Source organism: Spermophilus citellus, assembly GCF_964194105.1.
Source record: "Spermophilus citellus genome assembly, chromosome: 5".
Lineage (NCBI taxonomy): Eukaryota > Metazoa > Chordata > Mammalia > Rodentia > Sciuridae > Spermophilus > Spermophilus citellus.
The window spans coordinates 71,524,841-71,530,364 of NC_138186.1; the positions used below are offsets into that span (position 1 = coordinate 71,524,841).

Sequence of the window (5,524 nt, forward strand, 5' to 3'; positions counted from 1 at the left end):
CTGTGGGGTCGGGCTCCAAATTCCTCAATAGGACACCCATAGCACAAGAGTTAATAACTAGAATCAACAAATGGGACTTACTCAAACTAAAAAGTTTTTTCTCAGCAAGAGAAACAATAAGAGAGGTAAATAGGGAGCCTACATTCTGGGAACAAATCTTTACTCCTCACACATCAGATAGAGCCCTAATATCCAGAGTATACAAAGAACTCAAAAAATTAAACAATAAGAAAACAAATAACCCAATCAACAAATGGGCCAAGGACCTGAACAGACACTTCTCAGAGGAGGACATACAATCAATCAATAAATACATGAAAAAATGCTCACCATCTCTAGCAGTCAGAGAAATGCAAATCAAAACCACCCTAAGATACCATCTCACTCCAGTAAGATTGGCAGCCATTATGAAGTCAAACAACAACAAGTGCTGGCGAGGATGTGGGGAAAAGGGTACACTTGTTCACTGTTGGTGGGACTGCAAATTGGTGCAGCCAATTTGGAAAGCAGTATGGAGATTTCTTGGAAAGCTGGGAATGGAACCACCATTTGACCCAGCTATTCCCCTTCTCGGTCTATTCCCTAAAGACCTAAAAAGAGCATGCTACAGGGACACTGCTACATGGATGTTCATAGCAGCACAATTCACAATAGCAAGACTGTGGAACCAACCTAGATGCCCTTCAATAGATGAATGGATAAAAAAAAATGTGGCATTTATACACAATGGAGTATTACTCTGCATTAAAAAATGACAAAATCATAGAATTTGGAGGGAAATGGATGGCACTAGAGCAGATTATGCTAAGTGAAGCCAGCCAATCCCTAAAAAACAAATGCCAAAGCTGTGCCCTCCGGGCTGAGTTTTGCCCTCAATGTGTCAACAGCAATCCCTGTAAGGCGGTTCCTGGGAGTCTCTCAATCCTGTTGGTCCAGAGCCGTTTCACTTCTATGGCCCCTCCTCCCCTTCCTCCTGCCAGCCAGCCAGGTCCTGCTCACCGGAGGCAGTTCACCAAGGATTTGGTTACACTTTCAGCCCCACCGAGTGCTCTATTTCCCTAACTACTGAGCACTCTCGCTGTCATTCATCTAAGCCCCAGTGCTGTGGAGCTGTGGTCTGGGAGTCAATTAATTTTTCCGGACCCCTTTGGTGGGCACACCTTCGGAATCTGGCAGCTAAGACCATTGGTGTCGCTGCTGGTGGTAATAGGAGTTGGGGGTCGAGGATCCCCTCTACTTCCCTCAGCCCCTACAGTCACAACCACACTGCTGGCGGTAGGAGGAGTTGGGGGTCTGGAGTGTCCTCTGTTTCCCTCCGCCCCTGCCGTCACACCCTCTCAGTTCGCGGTTGGGGGATTTGGGGGTGGGGAGTCTTCTCTGCTTCCCTCTGCCCCTACAGTCACGCCCTCGTCACTGGCAGTAGGGGGAATTGGGGGTCGAGAGTCCTTTGGCCCTTAGGGTCACGCCCACGGACAGATTTTGAAGTTTCCCGGTTGTTTGTATCTGGTGTGGGTGGGAGTCACACACCTAAAAAATGACAAAATTATAGAATTTGGAGGGAAATGGATGGCATTAGAGCAGATTATGCTAAGTGAAGCTAGCCAATGCCTAAAAAACAAATGCCAAATGTCTTCTTTGATATAAGGAGAGTAACTAAGAACAGAGTAGGGACGAAGAGCATGAGAAGAAGATTAACATTAAACAGGGATGAGAGGTGGGAGGGAAAGGGAGAGACAAGGGAAATTGCATGGAAATGGAAGGAGACCCTCAGGGTTATACAAAATTTCATACAAGAGGAAGTGAGGGGAAAGGGAAAAATAATACAAGGGGGAGAAATGAATTACAGTAGAGGGGGTAGAGAGAGAAGAAGGGAGGGGAGGGGAGGGGAGGGGGGATAGTAGAGGATAGGAAAGGCAGCAGAATACAACAGACACTAGTATGGCAATATGTAAATCAATGGAAGTGTAACTGATGTGATTCTGCAATCTGTATACGGGGTAATAATGGGAGTTCATAACCCACTTGAATCAAAGTGTGAAATATGATATGTCAAGAACTATGTAATGTTTTGAACAAAATAAATAAATAAATAAATAATCACAAATTGACCTGAAAATTCAGTAATCAAAATACAAGAACCAACAGATATTATAGTAAAACTTGATGAGTTATTTGAAAAATCCTATATGGAGCAAAGATCCAAAAATACTCCAAAATATTTTTTTTTTTTTTTTTTTTTTGCAGACCATTGAATTTTTATTGAAGTGGAATGGTGGGCGCTCTCCCGCTTTATCAGAAACATTGGTGCGTTGCTTTAAAGTTTATATCCCATATTTTGGAAGCTGATATTAATAGAAGTCTTAGTGTTCGCTGGGATTGCTCGTGGCTTCAGCCCAGTCCACCGGAGTCTTCCCCTCGCGTTGCCTCTGGCCTGCAGAAGGAATGCTCAGCAGGGACTGGGACAAGACTGTCAGCAGTTGTGAGCCGAGTCAATTTCCTGCCTTTGTGTTCCATGGCCTTTTAAAACAAGAACACTATAAGAATAGGGTGTGCACACAGACTTTCTTTCCAACATTCAGTTTGGGGCCAAAGAGTTTTTAAGATTTTATATATGCATTTATTTAAAAATATAAATATGGAAAAATAAATAATTTAAAGACTAGAGTGGATGTCCCTAGATCTCTGTACATTCAAGGCTATATCTTGTCAAGAATATAAGACTCAAAGGGCAATGATGTGGTCAAAGCCCTCTTTAAGGAACGGAGTCCCCAGCTAGGCTTCCCTGCCCAACCTAAGTGTCCAGGGCAGGAAGTACCACCTCTGTTAATACCACCCTGTGGCTGATGTCACAAAAGCAGATGGTCTGCTGATCACTAAAAGGGAGGCAGCACATAGCTGGGCTTGGCCTCTGGAGGGAGGGGAGGTGGCCCTCAGCTGGGGGTGGGGGAGATAGGATCAGCACATGGGCCTCAGCCCAAGGAAGAGAGGGCTCAAGGCCTGGGAGAGGGCAACTGTCATGACCCCAACATGGCCTCAGCATGCTGTAGGGCAGACCCAGGGCCTGACCCCCATACACCTGTGTGGAGAGGAAGGGCCCAGCTTGTGTGGGACATAGAAACTGGCTCTGGGTGTAGAGCCGCAAATGAAGGAATGGAGGGAGAGGCTGTGACACTAGGCAGGTCCTCTGCCACACTCCAGAGCATGGGAGTTTCAATACCCTGAGAAGCCCCCCAAGTGCCTGTGGGGACAAGTCTTAAGTACAGGCTCGCCCAAGTAAGTGAAGGCAGCTTTCTTCCCGGGATGCACAGTCTGGCCTGGGAGTTTCTTGGTGAGAAAGTAGGGCAGCCCTAGTAGCAGTGCGTCAGGACCCCAGAATGAATGACAGGTGTCAGGAGCACACACTGCAGTCTTCTCCAGCCGCTCTAGGTCAAAGGTCCTCCTCTAACAACTTCAGGAAATGGTGCAGATGGCACTGGAGTCCTGATTCTTTATTGCTTGCTGCTTCTGAATTTCTTTTGAAATCCGTCTTTTCATTCCTATCAAGTACAGTTCTCGGTCAAACTTGCCAGCAGCTAGTGGAATGTTATCTCGGCCAGGCCTCACTTTCACCCGGAAAAGGCCATAGACAGGGCGGTGGTCAGATGTCTTAATCCCAGGGCAGGAAGAGTACTTCACAGGACAGATGTCGCCCTTATGGCGGCTTCTGTACAAGACCCGGTCCGTGTAGGAGGGGGTCCTCTGTTTGGAGGTGCTGTCATAGGTGTCCTTCCCAATGTCAAACTTGTATGATGGGAGGAAGTGGATGTCCGGTTCCTGGAAGCCCTTGAAGATGGACCCTTTCTTCATCTCCTAGATGAGCTGGTCATGCTGCAGCAGTGCCGGCACATCCACATCCAGGCCCTGCTTCAGGATGGCCTCCACAGCCGTGCGTCCACCACTCAGGTGGAAGTTAAAGTCTCCAAACCAGAACACCTCATCGAACCGGGTGGTGACATCCGAGGTGAAGTGCGACGTGATGAAGAGGAAGGAGGTGCCGAAGAAGGTGAAGCTGACGCCCAGGGCCCCCTTGGTCTTGATCTGGGACACAATGCGCGTCGTCACCGTGGAGCACTCCACCTCTGAGCAGAACCAGATGAGGTCCCTGCGGATGAACAAGGACACGTACAGAACCCCGTGGGCTGCTGAGGACAGCAGCGGGGGCCCAGTGTCTCCTGGAGGCGTGTCTCCCACTCCCGCCTGTCCGAGCAGCCCTCCTGCACCCCAATGACATACAAGTCCTGGGTGTAGTCGGCCTCGGTGGGCAGCAGGAACTCATCCAGGCTTGGCGGGAGCTCCTTCTGGCCCTGCATGTTCCAGGTGGCCACAAAGAGGGCCATGTTCCCGTCTGGGAAGTACTGGGCCAGCTCATCTGCCCCTAGCAGGGCCCCACTGGCCAGGAGACTCCCCTCCAGGTAGCTCCTGCTCCGGACGTCCTTGGTGCGGATGGGCGCCAGGAGGCCGAAGGAAGACTTGGCTGAATGAAGGGAGTGGGTGTCACAGGCCAGGGGGCTCCGTGGCCGGCTGGGGCCCAGGCTGCTGTGGGCCCGTACCAGCCTGGGCTGTGCTTGGTGCTTGTGGTCGGCATGCTCGGAGTCAACCTTGTTTGCCATCCTTGGGGAGTTGGAGGCCACGTTCAGATCCGGGGTGGGTGGCGGGCGAGGGGGACACAGGATGGCCAGCCTCGGGGAGCTCCCAGCTGGGGCAGCCTCCCTGTGCAGCAACTCCAGGGAGGTGCTGATCATTCCAGAGAGACAGTTACCCCATGAAGAGGGGCTCCCACCCTCGCTGCCCACAGCCCTGTGGGGCTTCTCCTGCAAAGATGTGCTCAGGCAGGGTGGGGGGGCAACTGTGGGCCGGGGCCTGGGGGGCCATGTCCTGCTCGGAGCCCTTGTAGGGGCTGGCCCCACCCTGGGTGGCCAGGTCCTCCTGGCTCCGTGGAAAACGCCTCCTTCTCCAGCCCTTATCATCTAGGGACAGGGTCCGCTCTAGCCTGGGCCTCGTGGGGGGCTGAGGGGTGGTGGGTTTTGCCCGGGCTTGGGGGTCCTCACTGCTGATTTTTGCCGGATCGCTGAAAGAAGGCACGGGGTTCTTCTCAGGGTCCTGGCAGTGGGGAGTGGGCAGGGCCCCAGGGCTTGGGAGGAGGTCTTTGTTTGCTCCAGGAAGCCGTCCCTTGAGCATTCTGGCTTCCAGCTGCCCAGGAACCTCTGTGTGACGCAGGCACGTGGCCTTGGTCGGCATGGTGCCGGAGCCCTCACCCAAGCAGCCTGGCCCTCTGAGAGAGCTCCTCCCTAAGTTGCCACCAACTCAGGTGTCAGGGACACAGTCGGAGGTCACGGGGAGCAGAGGAGAGAAGCTGGGAGGCCCCCCTTTGGCCTGGGGTGGTCCTTCTGGGGAGGGCAGTCCTGCATGGTTGGAGTCACCAAGGCCTGCGCCCGCCGCTCCCCACAGGCCCTGCCGGCGCCCGAGGGCCCACCCACCGCGCCGG

General features: G+C 52.2%; 1 pseudogene across 1 annotated transcript; it reads right to left on the reverse strand.

The window, feature by feature from the left end:
• Positions 1-2,578: 2,578 nt before the first annotated feature.
• LOC308649142 (phosphatidylinositol polyphosphate 5-phosphatase type IV-like) lies at positions 2,579-5,524 on the reverse strand (annotated as a pseudogene). Its single transcript has one exon. The product of its transcript is annotated as a phosphatidylinositol polyphosphate 5-phosphatase type IV-like (transcript).